Source organism: Gymnodraco acuticeps, unplaced genomic scaffold, assembly GCF_902827175.1.
Source record: "Gymnodraco acuticeps unplaced genomic scaffold, fGymAcu1.1, whole genome shotgun sequence".
Taxonomy (NCBI): Eukaryota; Metazoa; Chordata; class Actinopteri; order Perciformes; family Bathydraconidae; genus Gymnodraco; species Gymnodraco acuticeps.
This window is the reverse complement of record NW_022990836.1, coordinates 706,220-721,733: the sequence shown is the minus strand read 5'-3', so window position 1 is coordinate 721,733 and position 15,514 is coordinate 706,220. Positions and strand designations below refer to the sequence as shown.

Here is a 15,514-nt window from a genome sequence, read left to right as displayed (position 1 = left end):
ATATGGCTTTGTACAATAAAAATTAAAAGAAATAAACATTCCAAAATGTAAACATCTCAATAGAAATAAAATAGCATTAGAAAAAAAAAGTAGAAAATATACATGTTGAATTACAAATGTACAGTAGCAAAATATAAAGCAGGATATTATATATACATAAGTATGTGAGGAATGGAATATTAAATATTAGATTGCTAAAATATTAGATTTAATTTAAATATTAGATTGAATTACACAGATGTTAACCAGCTACTTGCATCTAAATCATAGAAATCTAAAGTGATTTCAAAAAGGCACAAACTAATTATACCTAGCTTGAATCAAAGGTGTTCCTTCACATCAAGTACGATCTACTTTTAAAATGGTCCTTAAACTGTGTGTTTCCAGCATGTTTATTAAGAGTGTAAAAGTCCTACTGGCCTAGATTCTTTTTTGAGGCCAAACACGCACACCCTCTACCCTGCAGCCTTTCTCGGATAATAAAGGTGAATTGTGTGTGTGTGCTGGTTATGAGATTTTAATGCTAAACTTGTTGAATGGTACAGTTTACTTTTCAGCTCCAGATTTTGGTTGTATTCCTCCCATTGAGAAACCCATTGGCTCTAAACACCACTATAGACCAGGGGTTTTCAAAGTGTGGGAAGGTGAGCCTCCCCTCAGAGAACATAAGAACAGCCGTGCCCCCCCCCATTATTATTGCTATAATTATTATTATTGTTGTTGTTGCTATAATGCAGGAGTATTCAATTGCATTTCAAAGAGGTCCAGTAAGAGAAAATTAAGACTGTTTCTCTCCTCTTGTCTCGTCTCTGTGTGTGTGTTTGAATCTATCGTGCTGACTCACTGACTGCACCGATTTGATTGGCTGAGTAGTGTCACCTCCTTAAAACATTAAACAATAACTTTTTAAAACATTTTTATCTTTATGTTTTAAACATATTGTATAAAACTCCCCCACTACTTTCCTACTATTCCTTGCACCCCTCTAGAATAAGCCTGAATGGTCTCAACCATATTGCATCAGTAACGTGCACTTCGCAAGGACACTGGTAGCGATCGGACAATTGAGTGATGTTCAGTTGGTGTGTTGTGGAACATGCGCCGTGCGTGCATGAAAATATACCACATACCATAGTACAATTGCATCACTGGCGGCACATATCAGACCCGGGCCAGGGGGCGGGGCCACATGACCGGGCCCTTTAAACCCAATAAAGCTTGACAAAAATATCGGGAGTCCGGGGTGGTAATCTGACGCTCGTGCGTAAAAAGTCGCTCAGTCAGTAAGATTACAATTTAAAACAATGTTTGAAAGAAAAGTAACTAAAGAAAATGTGTAATATTTAAGATTTCGTTTCTACAAAGGGTATAGAAACAAAATATATATCAGAGATAATAATGATATAACATGACATAAAGTCCAACAAACCACAAGGACAACGAAAACATAGCCTAATAAAATGACTACATTTCTGACACACCATTCACCATGGACAGCCAGCAGCCATCATGAGAGCAGAGCAGTGTAAAGTGCACGGCGGCCCATACATTCACGTACAAGTAGGCTACTGTACAAATTAAATTTGAAGTGTACTCACCACTACTTGAAGGGTACTCGGCGAGCCTTGCGCTCCGCGAACTCGTCCACAATCCGCTGTATGTCCAATTTCTTGGCTCGGTCACTTTCGATGGACAGCAAGGCCAGTCCACTCAGTCTCTCCTGTCCCATCGTGCTCCTCAAATAGTTTTTGATGAGTTTTAATTTGGAGAAAGAGCGCTCGGCGGTTGCCACGGTGACAGGAAGAGTCAGAAATAAGATGAAGGCTGTGCAAACCTCACTGAATGTAGATGTTACTGCTGGGTTGTAAACAATGAGCATTTTTACCAGATCCGCGACAGATTTTAGTTTTTGTATTTGGTCCCTGAAACAGGTTCTGAAAGAAAGCAGCTGGCCAGGGAAGCTGGCGGCGATGTCCCGACTGTAGTGCTCTCTAAGCCGCTGAGCAGCTTGGTGTAAATCCTCATCCTTTGCTTGAAGTAGTGTGTTGGGGTGAATTGCCTCAAACATGTTCACAGTTGCATTTAAGCTGGTGAATCTTTGGGACAGTTGCTGGATGATTATATCGAGACATGCATTGAAAACGGTCACCCGAAAGTTGCTCTCTGCGTCAGTGAGGCGGCTGTCTTCAGAAAGTTCATCAAAGTGTCTCTTAACTTTCCTGGCCCTGGTTGTTTCAAACTGTGTTTGACTTCCCCATTTAGTAGCCAGGGCAAGAGTGGCGGACTTCGCCTCATCAAATTGTCCCCTTTACTCCACCAAAACACTGATGGAATGTTGCAGTAGAGTAGATGCTTTGAGAATATCCGCGTCTTTTGCTTGCAGTAACTGTGAAGCACAATTTATGCTTTCCAAAATCTTGGTCTGCATGTTGACCAAAAATAGAAAGCGAAATTTGCTTATGGCATTCTTGAGTGCACTTGCTTCATTGCGCTCATCCTTTTTGTCACTGGTAAGGGATATTTTGACGAGGGCTTTTATAATGTCTATATCTGTGCCTTAACGCAACAAGCGCATCATGGCGAGATGACCAGCGAGTGGGACATAAGCGTTTTAATGTGATAGTTCTGCTCTCTGGCGTCATTAACTCACTGAGCAATGCCCATCGTTTGATACTGTGACCAAAAAAGTTGTAGAGCGTCTCTATAGTGTCATAGAACTGCTTCACTCCAGGGACATTTTTAACAGAGTCGTTGAGTGCTAGGTTGAGATTATGAGCAGCGCAATGAACATAGTGGGCAAGGGGCTCCTTCTCGGCTATTCTTGCTTGCACGCCTGAATACACACCACTCATATTAGCCGCCCCATCATAGCCCTGTCCGCGACATTTAGACAGATCTAATCCGTTTTTCTCTATAGAACCAAGGATTTTGTTTTCAAGCTCTGAAGCTGATGAACCTTCAGTCACTTCAAAACCCAAAAAGACTTCATTGATCTGTATATCTGTTGCAATATCCATATCGTTCTTAACAACAGTGATGTAACGGTAAACCTGACTCAACTGGTCTATCTTTGACACATCTTGCGTTGTGTCCATGATATCGGAATAAAATGGGGCTTCGTTTATTTCATCAATGATGTCAGCTTTCACACGTTGATATAATATGTAAATAATCTCATCTTGAATCTGGTGACTGAGGTATTTCACTGACCCTTCTGGTCGGTTGATTAGCTCTTTCAAAACAGGGTCGTAGCGAGCCAATAATTATATTATTGACAAAAAGTTGCCAGCTTTTCCCTGACCTAGAACCTCTCGATGGCCCCTGAATGCCAAGTTGCTTGAAGCTAGAGTGAGAGTTACATTAACAATGCGCTCCACGACCTGTCTCCAAAATTGGGCGGCATTACGCACATTCCTCTCCATGTCAGTCTATTGTGCCGTTGGTTTTCCACTGCTCATATACTACGCATGCACCAAGGTGTATTTGAGTGGATTCATGCCTCTCAATTTTAGTAGAAAGATGTTTCCAGTCTTTTATTCCGTTTACCCATGCATTGTTGTAGAACGGTGCCTTTCGGTTGGCAAAAAGCCAGCAAGGCTCACAGTAGCAGCAGTCCAATTGTGGGGAATAGCACATCCAGCTGCATGGAAATTTCATCCCAACTTTAGTGGTGGAGGTGTAATAGCTTTCTGAAAAGCAACGGTTATCCTTGTCTTTGGGAAATGGACCTTTGGGTTTGCATGGGCCCATTTTAAGGATATATCTTTTGATATTGGCGTCCTCAATGTTTTCAAAATAGTTTGCCCAATCAGTCGGAAAACGCTCCAGAGGATAATTGCAGGACACATCATGATTCGTGGTCTGAGTTTCACCCGTAGGCGTATCTTGAGGAGGAGACCTGTTGCTGCTTTCATTCCCAGTGTCCGGTACTTCTTCACCTTGTGGCGCAGCAGGTAAGGAGCCGGAGGGGTGCGGCTGGTCAAGCGTCAGGCCTGGCTCTCCTCTAGACGAGCAGCTAGCAGCTGCTGAGTCGTCCCTATTATCATCATCACTACAGCCGAGAGACAGAAAAGGAAATAAGCTAGGCGGCCGAGCTACACGAAGTAACAACAACCATATGATATCAACATTTACCACAAACTCACATTTTCTTGTTGACAATGTGTGTCCGTGATTGTAGCCTACCCGTAAATCTGGCTAACCCCCACTAACGTTGTTGGCGGGCTGGGGCTCGGGCAGGGTCGGCGTCATGGGGGGTCATTCGCGGGCCATGCCCCCCCAAATGAGTCACTGTGCCCCCCCAACGCAGGGTGGGCAAGCCTTGCCACTTTGCCGTTTTTTTCTTCTTTTAATCATATAAGTGAAAACGTTTCCACTAAAGGTTGTTTGTGTGAAATACATCAGAAATAAATAATACAAATATGAAACACAGCCTGAGGTGTGCTCACTGCTGCTCTCTGATTGGTGTGTTGCTTGACCAATGACCCCCGACTTTTGTTTTGTTATCATAACGTGGCTGTGTGTTTAGATGAAAGCCCAGTGGCGATCTGTTCATCTGTTACACTGATTATACAGTAAAGCCATCGAAAATAATATGATATACAGTACAGTACAAGTAGCCTACTTCTGGGTCTCTGTGTTTCATTCAAGCTCGGCTCTCTGTGTGTGTGGCACGAGCGCATTTTGTGAGTGCGCGAGCGGTAACGTGGAATGTTGTTGTTAGCATCTGGTTAGCTAGCTATGCTAACGGATATAAAGGGCTGTTTCTACACCAAGGTGGAGGAGAGTCCTCTCCTGTCAGACTGAGAGGATCTTATAACGTCAGCTCAGTGAGGTAAGGACTCTCTCAGTATTTAGATAGTTAACTTTACTGTAGGTTAACTTATCTCAGTGGGTCTCAAACGGTTTGGTCACCATTTATGTAAACAAGTATTTGCGAGGAATAGGCTACCTTTATATGATCATATTATAGTTATTAAGAGAATAAATGAAAAACGGGTATGAACTACTATAGGACAGTAACACAAGAATACAGTTTAAAAGGGGAGTGATTAATAAAATATCCATAAAGAAAAAGTAAATCTGTGTACAGTTCTGTTTCATATGGATGCTGAGTGATGGAGGCTATCCATAGATCTCATAATTTTGCTCTCAAAGTGCATCAGATTGATGCATTTAACTTCAATATTTTAAAAATAATCTTCTCGGGGGAGCATGCCCCCAGACCCTCCTAGAGGAGGTTAGGTCCACCCCCACCTAAAACATGTTCACATGGATAGGATACTAAATACATTTGCACACTTTTTATATGGTGGCCTATGTCCATATGTTTCTGTTTTGGTGGTCGTGCCACAACCATGCATGTATGCACAAGTCATAGGTGCGCTATAAAATAGCACTACACCCCTGCAATGTGTGTGAAAAACAACAGACTTTACAGCATGTTTTTTTAAATTGAAGTTGCGTTGGTGTTTGTGTGTTGGTTGTTGACATTAGTGTGTGCCCCCCCCTTGGTAAATGATTGCCCCCCCATTTGATTTGTTCTAGAGCCGACCCTGGGCTCGGGGATGAAACACGGCTGGCAGTGGCAACAACTTCAGGTTAATCTCCCGCAGGAGGAGGAGTAGGGCGAAAAAAATATCCATCTAGCTTGGACAATTTGGCCTTTTGGTCCTCCTTTTTATCTTTTTCTTTGCGTTTTGTAGCTCCACTTTTGTGTTTATAACTACTCATGCTTAGGCAGTGCTCTGTTGAATGACAAGTGATTGATGATGACGTTGACGTTCATTTACGTATGATGTTGATGGACGGACCAGACCCGGGCGACAGAAGCTGGCTTTGGGGACGTGGAACGTCACCTCTCTGGGGAGGAAGGAGCCGGAGCTTGTGCGGGAGGTGGAGCGTTACCAGTTGGATCTGGTTGGGCTCACCTCTACGCACAGCGTCGGCTCTGGAACCTTACTTCTGGATAGGGGTTGGACTCTATTCTTCTCCGGAGTTGCTCAAGGTGTGAGGCGCCGGGCGGGTGTGGGGATACTCACAAGTCCCCGGTTAGGTGCTTCGTTGTTGGAGTTTACCCCAGTGGACGAGAGGGTCGCCTCCCTACGCCTGCGGGTTATGGGGGGGAAAACTCTGACTGTTGTGTGTGCTTATGCACCCAACAGCAGTTCAGAGTATACGGCCTTCTTGGAGACCCTGGAAAGAGTCCTGTATGGGGCTCCTGAAGGGGACTCTTTAATCTTGCTGGGAGACTTCAACGCACATGTGGGCAATGATGGAGACACTTGGAGGGGCGTGATTGGGAGGAACGGCCCCCCTGATCTGAACCGGAGTGGTGGTTTGTTACTGGACTTCTGTGCTAGTCATGGATTGGCCATAACAAACACCATGTTCGAACATAAGGATGCTCATAAGTGTACGTGGTACCAGAGCACCCTAGGCAGAAGGTCCATGATCGATTTCGTTATCGTATCATCGGACCTGAGGCCGTATGTTTTGGACACTCGGGTAAAGAGAGGGGCGGAGTTGTCAACTGATCACCATCTGGTGGTGAGTTGGGTCGAGTGGCGGGGGAAGCCTCTGGATAGACCTGGTAAGCCCAAACGTGTAGTTCGGGTGAACTGGGAACGTCTGGAGGAGGCCCAAGTTCAGGAGGCCTTCAACTCACACCTCCGGCGGAGCTTTTCGGGCATTCCTGTGGAGGTTGGGGACATTGAACCAGAGTGGTCGGTGTTCAAAGCCTCTATTGTCGAAGCCACGGCGGGGAGCTGTGGTCTCAAGGTCCTAGGTGCCTCAAGGGGCGGTAACCCTCGAACCTCCTGGTGGACACCGGTGGTCAGGGAAGCCGTCCGACTGAAGAAGGAGGCCTTCAGGGATTTGTTATCCCGGGGGACTCCCGAGGCAGTTGCAAGGTACCGACAGGCCCGAAGGGCAGCAGCCTCATCCGTGGCCGAGGCAAAGCAGCGGGTGTGGGAGAAGTTCGGAGAAGACATGGAGAAGGACTTTCGGGCGGCACCAAAGTTGTTCTGGAAAACTGTCCGACACCTCAGGAGGGGGAAGCAGGGAACCATCCAAGCTGTGTACAGTAAGGATGGGACGTTGTTGACCTCAACTGATGGAGTGTTAGGGGCGTTGGAAGGAACACTTTGAGGAACTCCTGAACCCGACAACTCCGCCCTCTATGTTAGAGGCAGAGCTGGAGTATGACGGGGGATCAACACCAATCTCCCGGGGGGAGGTCACTGAGGTCGTCAAACAACTCCACAGTGGCAAAGCCCCGGGGGTGGATGAGATCCGCCCGGAAATGCTGAAGGCTCTGGGTGTTGAGGGACTGTCATGGTTGACACGTCTCATCAACGTTGCGTGGAAGTCGGAAACAGTACCGAAGGAGTGGCAGACCGGGGTGGTGGTCCCCCTTTTTAAAAAGGGGGATCAGAGGGTGTGTGCCAATTACAGAGGCATCACACTCCTCCCCGGGAAAGTTTACTCTAAGGTACTCGAAAGGAGGGTCAGGCCGATTGTCGAACCTCAGATTGAGGAGGAACAATGCGGATTCCGTCCTGGTCGTGGAACGACGGATCAGCTTTTTACTCTCGCAAGGATCCTGGAGGGGGCCTGGGAATACGCTTATCCGGTCTACATGTGTTTTGTAGACTTGGAGAAGGCGTATGACCGAGTTCCCAGGGAGTTACTGTGGGAGGTGCTGCGGGAGTATGGGGTGAGGGGGTCTCTACTCAGGGCCATCCAATCTCTGTACTCCCAAAGCGAGAGCTGTGTCCGGGTCCTCGGCAGTAAGTCGGACCCATTTCCGGTGAGGGTTGGCCTCCGCCAGGGCTGCGCTTTGTCACCAATCCTGTTTGTAATATACATGGATCGGATTTCGAGGCGTAGTCATGGGGGGGGGGGTCTGCAGTTCAGTGGACTAAGGATTGCACCACTGCTTTTTGCAGATTATGTGGTTCTGATGGCTTCATCGGTCTGCGACCTTCAGCACTCACTGGATCGGTTCGCAACCGAGTGTGAAGCGGCTGGGATGAGGATCAGCACCTCCAAATCTGAGGCCATGGTTCTCAGCAGGAAACCGATGGACTGTCCACTTCAAGTAGGGAATGAGTCCTTACCCCAAGTGAAGGAGTTCAAGTATCTCGGGGTCTTGTTGTCTCGAGTGAGGGAACAATGGAGCGTGAGATGGGCCGGAGAATCGGAGCAGCGGGAGCGGTACTGCAGTCGCTTTACTGCACCGTTGTGACGAAAAGGGAGCTGAGCCAGAAGGCAAAGCTCTCTGTCTACCGGGCCATTTTCGTTCCTACCCTCACCTATGGTCATGAAGGATGGGTCATGACCGAAAGAACGAGATCGCGGATACAAGCGGCCGAGATGGGTTTTCTCCGCAGGGTGGCTGGTGTCTCCCTTAGGGATAAGGTGAGAAGTTCGGTCATCAGGGAGGGACTCGGAGTTGAGCCGCTCCTCCTTCGCGTCGAAAGGAGCCAGTTGAGGTGGTTCGGGCACCTAGTTAGGATGCCACCTGGGCGCCTCCCTAGGGAGGTGTTCCAGGCACGTCCAGCTGGGAAGAGACCAAGGGGTAGACCTAGGACCAGGTGGAGGGATTATATCTCTTCGCTGGCCTGGGAGCGCCTTGGGATCCCCCAGTCAGAGCTGGTTGATGTCGCCAGGGAAAAGAAAGTTTGGGGCTCTCTGCTGGAACTGCTACCCCCGCGACCCGACCACGGATAAGCGGAAGAAGATGGATGGATGGATGGATGGTTGATGGACGGCTGTTGATGACGATTTTACCCAAAATACATTTGGAGACAATAAAAGGGATTCACTTGCAATTTTTCATGTTTTAATGTTAAATGTGAGTGTGAAAATAGCAGCACACGTTCAACTCATATTATAGGCTACAATGCTTTATACCTAATATGACCACGAACGTCAGTGCACTCAGTGGCGCGAGGCAGCAGGGCCCGCCGGCGAATATCTCGGGGGCGGAGCCTGCTGCCTCGGCGACGGGCCCCCATTGGGTCCCGACCGTCCCGGGCCCGGGGAGCCCTGTCCCTACAGCCCCCCCTGAAGCCCCGCCCCTGAATTGCATGTTCAATTCACTACCCTGGGGGGTGTGGTGATCAATGTAACGCTGTAACCAGATGAGTGATTACAGCGCCCGGTATCATTTTACACACATTTGTATCATACAGATGCAGGACTTACACACGCCTGTTATCTAACCCAGCGGTTCTCAAACTGTGGTCAGTGGTCCGCGGACTGCAGGTGGTCCGTGCAGGTGGTCCGTGCAAAAAAGCTAAATAAAATCCACTTTTTATTATCAAGGATTTTCGGCGACCACCTCATATGTGACTTGCTCTATCGAAATCAGTCGCATTGACCTGAAGACACATTTTGAGTTACATACACTGTCAGAAAGAGGAGATTTCTAGCTTTCTAATGATATCAGGCAGTGGGGTAGTGGTCGTTGGGCTCATCGGACATTTATGAGAGAAAGCCTCTAATGTCCGAGTGCAAGTGAATGCACCACAAGACACAAGCCTTGTAACCCCTCCCCCGGCCCTGGCGCGAGCGTGGAAATATGATTGGCGGCGATTTCATTTGAACGGGACGGAGCAAAACGTGAAGCATTCGGACTTACTAGACGAAAGGAATGAGGTACGGTCACAGTGCTTCTCAAAGTGTGGTCCGCGGACCACTGGTGGTCCGTGAGCGCCCCCTAGTGGTCCGTGAGTATATTGGTAAAATTTCACATTTTTAATTAATTTATTAATTTAAGTTTTCCGCACTCTCGCGGGAATATCTCCGCAATGGAGCGAGCTTAAGTTTCACTTTCGATTGCATGATATAACCCAGATAAACACCTTCATCACACATGTTGCCACTTGTTTGTACAATTTTCAGGCGATTTGTAAAAAACGATGTGTTTTTGGATATTTGTGGAGTTAGGTGGTCCGCGAGTGTTTTTTTATTGGTTAAGTGGTCCTTGGTATGAAAAAGTTTGAGAAACACTGGTCTACAATGACAGAGAAGAGACTGTCAAGTTTGGCTGTACTCAGCATTGAATCAAAACGCACTAAAGCTTTGGATCTTAATACGTTTGTGAGGCGTTTTGCTGAACAGAATGGTAATCGCCGCATCATAACAGTGATTGACAGCTGATAGGAATAATATGATTGTTAATAGTACATATTAATTCAGACAAACATCGACGAGACAGCAAAATAAAGTCCGCCAACTCGCGCGGATTAAATTGCACAGACAGCAGTTAGTAAGATTGATTTCAGTAACCACTTGTCTGGAAATACTATAGACTGTATATATAAATGGACGTAGGGTCCGTGACGTCACCCATAGGATTCTGCAGACTTGCCGAGAAGCCCTTAGTAGGCGGAGTCCGCCACTAACGGCTCGACAGTGACGTCAGAGTTCAACTCCCGCCAAGTGTTGCCAACTTGGCGACTTTCTCGTTAAATTCGGCGGCTTTCCAAACCCTCCGGCTACTTATTTTTGTCAAAAGCGACTAACGACTGATTTAACGACTTGTAATGGTGTTATTAGGGACTTTTCTGGTGTTTGGAGACTCACGTATTGTTCAGCAGTTAACGAGGTGCTGTCGTGAGCCCCTCTGCCCCTGCTCTGCCCTCCCATAGTACTCACAGGCACTCAGACTCACAGTTGCCTCCCGCAGCAGCTCAGCTGCAGTCAGAGCAGAGAGGAGACAGCCACACTCTCCCGCGTCGAGACTGCAAATGAATTGCGCATGAGCGGGATTTAAATGTAAAATGTAAATATTTCTTCACTGTCACTGTCACACTATAATAAATAACTGCCTTTGCTTTGCTTTGACTCACACAGCCTCAAGCCTTAATCACCTCGTCCACTGTGTGTGTGCCTCTGTGACAAGCTAAACATCCACGTAGGTCATCATGTCACAGTCTAAACTGTATTCACAAAAGTACAGAAAGGAGTGGGAATCAAACCCTGAGTTTAAAGGATGGTTGAAGCCATTTATTGGAGATGACACACGGGCATACTATACTGCCTTTATTGTAAGGGAGATTTATACTAAAAACTACTAAAACTATTTCTACTTTCTACTTTTTCTAATAGAGACATTTCTGATCTACTGTCGTCTGGATTTACTCTGGTGGTTTCAAGTTTTGATCCTCCTTGAAGGGGGTGGAACGTTTTTTACCGCCATTACATGATATGCAAATTAGGCAATGACGTCATTTAGGGACTTCTGGCGACTTTTCGGACAGCCAATAGCTACTTTCCTTACTATGGAGTTGGCAACACTGGGCGGGACCTCCTGCCACCGAGCTGGAAGTTCCAGAGCTAGCTGAAGCTACCAAGCTAAGCTAACATGCTCCCCATCTGCACACTGCCGTGGCATTTTACGTTTCTAAGGTAAGCGGACATGAAACCATTCAGCAAAACTATAAATAATAATCTAAGTTATTGAGTTTTTAGCATAATACTTCAGAATCTTAAAATCCCTTAACGTTTGTATGCAATTATTCAACACTGGAATCAAGCAAATATTAATATGTTTGCATGACATTAGTTATTTATATTTTGATATCACTTAACTATACGTTTAATACATTTAAGTCAAGCTAAGGTACATGTGATGGTAGCTAGTTAGCGCTCTTACCTGTGAGGCCTCCTCCAAACAGCATAATAACCAGACTGTATCATTAAAACTAAGTACCAGTTCTAGATCCTTGACTTTAGACAAACAATTCAAAAGACAAAATGTATTTAAAGACCAATCTTTATTTGAATGTGCCTCTTAACCTGAGATATTAGTTATACAGTAATAGTATTGACAATCTAAAAAAACTGAGCAACTCAACAGTCAACTTTATATTTCTTATTGTCTAAAGCATTTATTATTTTAATTTTCCCCTCTCATATTCAGTGTGGACGGATTGAGACAGCGTGGTGTCCAGAGAGCTGCAGAGACTTCAGGGAGAAACCTCCGTGTGATGGACGTCCAGTCTGTTGGTTTGGAGAGGACTAAGGGTCTTTCCTCAGCGAGGAGGACCAGGCCTGACCAGGCCATGCTGGGCAAAGCTGATACCAACTGCACAGGCCTAGTCTGTCACTTTATTTGACTAAATGTGTTCACTTATACACTTAATAGGTTTACACCTGTCCATATGTGCTTTTTATTTAAAACATTTGATTAACTTGTGGTTCACATTTCAATAAATTGTATTTGTATTTGCACTCCTTTCGTCCATTATTCTTACTGAAAGTGTTAGATTACACATTCACATCTGACTGAAGATTGGCCCCATTTATTTGTGACGTTGCAAACTCTGCGGTACAAGGCACAAGTGATGTGAAGCTCATAAAGTGAGGCAAATAGAAATAATCAGCTGATGGAGTGTAGATGTGGAAATAGCTGCATTCGATCAGCTGACTGTGTTTTCACAATAAAAGTAGTTTCTTAGTGAATGTCCTGTACTGTTCTTAAAATCTCATAACATCAGCTTTTAATGTTCCTCTTGGATGTTCTTCTTGACCCTCAGAGAAGGAGAAATGTTGTGTCTTTCAGGCATGTCCTTTCCTAACAAAAATGACAGGAAACATAAAACATATTATTGCAGAACAAGTGTGTTATTTATGAAAGCGGTGTGTTTGTGTGTTTAGGGCAGGCATCCTCAAACTACGGACTCCGGTCCGGATCCGGACCGAACCACCACTGTCTCCGGACTCTGAGCAAATTATACTTTTCATATGTATGATCTCTCTGTATTATATGTGAGACATCGCCACAACGCATTCGCAACGAGTCAAAATTCTCCGCTATGTCCACTGCAAACAGCGCTCTGCATGTCTGACTGTTCCACTGTGTTCCACCTGTGTGTGTCAACGCTTTGGTCCAATCACATTCAGCATCCAGTCAGCGTTTTTTCCCCCCAAACAATCTGCGAATCAGAGGCACAGTAGGGCGGGTCTTCGCGGAATGCGGGTGGGAAAAATGTGTGTGTCTCTTTCAACCTGTCTAAGTCAGAGCGAGAATTAAAACAAAAACAAAAAAAATTCAGAGCGAGAGTTAACAGCTCATCTAGTTCCATCTGTACTGTAGCTAGTAGCCTAGTTTCACCTACCGGGGTGGCAACTGACACCCTAAAAATAGGCCTTGCCACCCCAGCTGCCACCCCAGTTGGCAGCTTTGTTTTGAAAGAAAAGTTGTGGCTCATCGGACATTTATGAGAGAAAGTCTCTAATGTCCGAGTGCAAGTGAATGCAGCACAAGATGCACGTCATGTAACCCCTCCCCCGGTCCTGGCGCGAGCGTGGACATACGATTTGGCGGCGATTTCATTTTTAACTGGACGGCGCAAAACGAGAAGCATTCTGACCCACGCACTGAAGGAATGAGGTATTTGCGGTCTACAATGACAGAGAAGAGACTGTCAGTTTGGCTGTACTCAGCATTGAATCAAAACGCACTGAAGCTGTTGATCTTAAAACGTTTGTGAGGCGTTTTGCTGAACAAGATGGTAATCGCCGCATTCAGCTGTAATAGACATGTCAACTTGATGCTCTGCTCACGGATGAGCATACAAAACTATTAAGATGATGACCTTACGTGTGTAAATATATTTTTTTCTTTGAGGGGGTCTGCCCCCAAAAAACTGTTTTAAGTCCTGAGAAAGTCAAATAAGACGGTGTGTAAAACTACACTGCCCAGCCAAAAAAAAATAACCACTTTGATTTAACTAGGCCAGTAGGTAAGGACTTTCCACTGGATAATAACTGAAGTATAAAAGAATGCATGACTGAAGTGATGGAGACCATGTTGAAGGCAAACACAAAGAGGAAATAACAGGTCAAGCAAATCCCCCTCTCAGATTCCACAGCAACCAGAAGAACATAAACACTGGCTGGTGATTTGATTCATCAGCTTTGTGTTGGAATAAAAAATGCACAGTGCATTTCCTTAGCTGTGGGTGAGTCCACTGACACCACTGACAATGCTCAGTTGCTGGTGTTTGTGAGTTTTTATGATGAGGCAAAGGGGGAGTTTGTTGAAGATGTGTTGGGCCTGACGAACCTCAGTGGACACACAAGGGGGCAAGACATTTATAAAGCACTAATGGGAATGCTGAATGAAAGAGGGTGCAGCTGCCTTTATTCCTAACTGTGCAGCTCTGACACTGCGACTCTGAGGGGTCAAGCACAGAAACAATAACAATGAAAACTGCTGCATACAGATTATTTTTGTTTTTGCAACCTCGTGTTAAGAATCTTGTTGCAATTGTTTAAAAGTTTGAATGACCGTAATAAACGGACCTTTGTCTTATTGAAACATTTATTTTGGACCTTTAAGATTTGTATTTGAGTACCCCTGGTTTAGGGGCTGTAGATATAATTATTTTGTAATTGTAATGTTTTTTTTTTATTTCAACAGTGAGCTACAAAGACAATCAGATTATGAATGAACAGTATGAAGTTCATCAACATTGAAATATATGTTATTATCAAAATAATATTGAACTGTTATCAAAACGTAGTGCAACTGTAGAAGCTTGCTCTGTTGTCTCACTGAAAGAATCACTTTTACCACGTTTTTTACAGACAATATTGAGAGATAAATAGTAGCAGTTCTCACTATGTGTTAAATATCTTTGCCTTCAATACATTACATTAGAAAGCTGACAAAGTCATATTGCTTGTTAACATCTAAATGTAACTTTTTGCATATGAAAAAACCCTCAACTTAACTGATGTGTAGGTGATCTAGTATTTAGTATTGTTTAATGGAATGTATATCAGTGTATTCAAGTCAATACTTCATTTATTTAAACCAATATCTTTCTTGATTCTTTGTACAGTAAGAAAAGAGTCTTTGTACCTGTGCTGAAGTTCACTGCTGTGAGGAGTCCAGTTCTGTCTCTCACTCTCTGGTCCAGCCTGTCTGCATCACCTGGACACCTTAAACAAAGAGATATATATTTGGGATGGGAATTTGAAAGCAAATGTATATTCGAATATTTGACCCCCCAAAAAACGGTTAACCGGTTAACCGAAATGTACATATCCTATAAAAAAAAAAATTGTAAAAATCTATTTCCAAAAAATTGTTTTCATTAACTTTTGGAAATAAATAAATACATGTTCAAATAAGTGTAGAAACCAAGTCGAATTTATCAAATGTATTGAACTGGTGATCACAGTTTGACAGCTATAGGCTTACAGCTTTCATGTGCTGAGGCGATTCACAATCAGGCCAGCTGTAGAGAAGACCCTCTCAGCTGGAACGGAGGTTGCGGGTATAGCAAGGTATAGTATGTATATAAGTTTAATTTGGCATAGTTTGCACTCTACACCGCAGTCACTAATCTGGTCGAAATATTTCCACACATTACTCCTTTTTGACGCCATGTCTGTTGTGTAGGACTCTTCTTAGAGTGTAAATAATGACCGGACTATGACTGGTAAAATATGTTGAATACCGGCTAAACTAAATCTCTCCTTTCAAAATGTC

The 15,514-nt window shown here is 44.7% G+C and overlaps 1 protein-coding gene across 1 annotated transcript in view; it reads left to right on the top strand.

Moving 5' to 3' along the window:
- Positions 1–15,514, top strand: part of dlg2 (discs, large homolog 2 (Drosophila)) — a 125,276-nt gene that overhangs the window by 81,272 nt on the left and 28,490 nt on the right.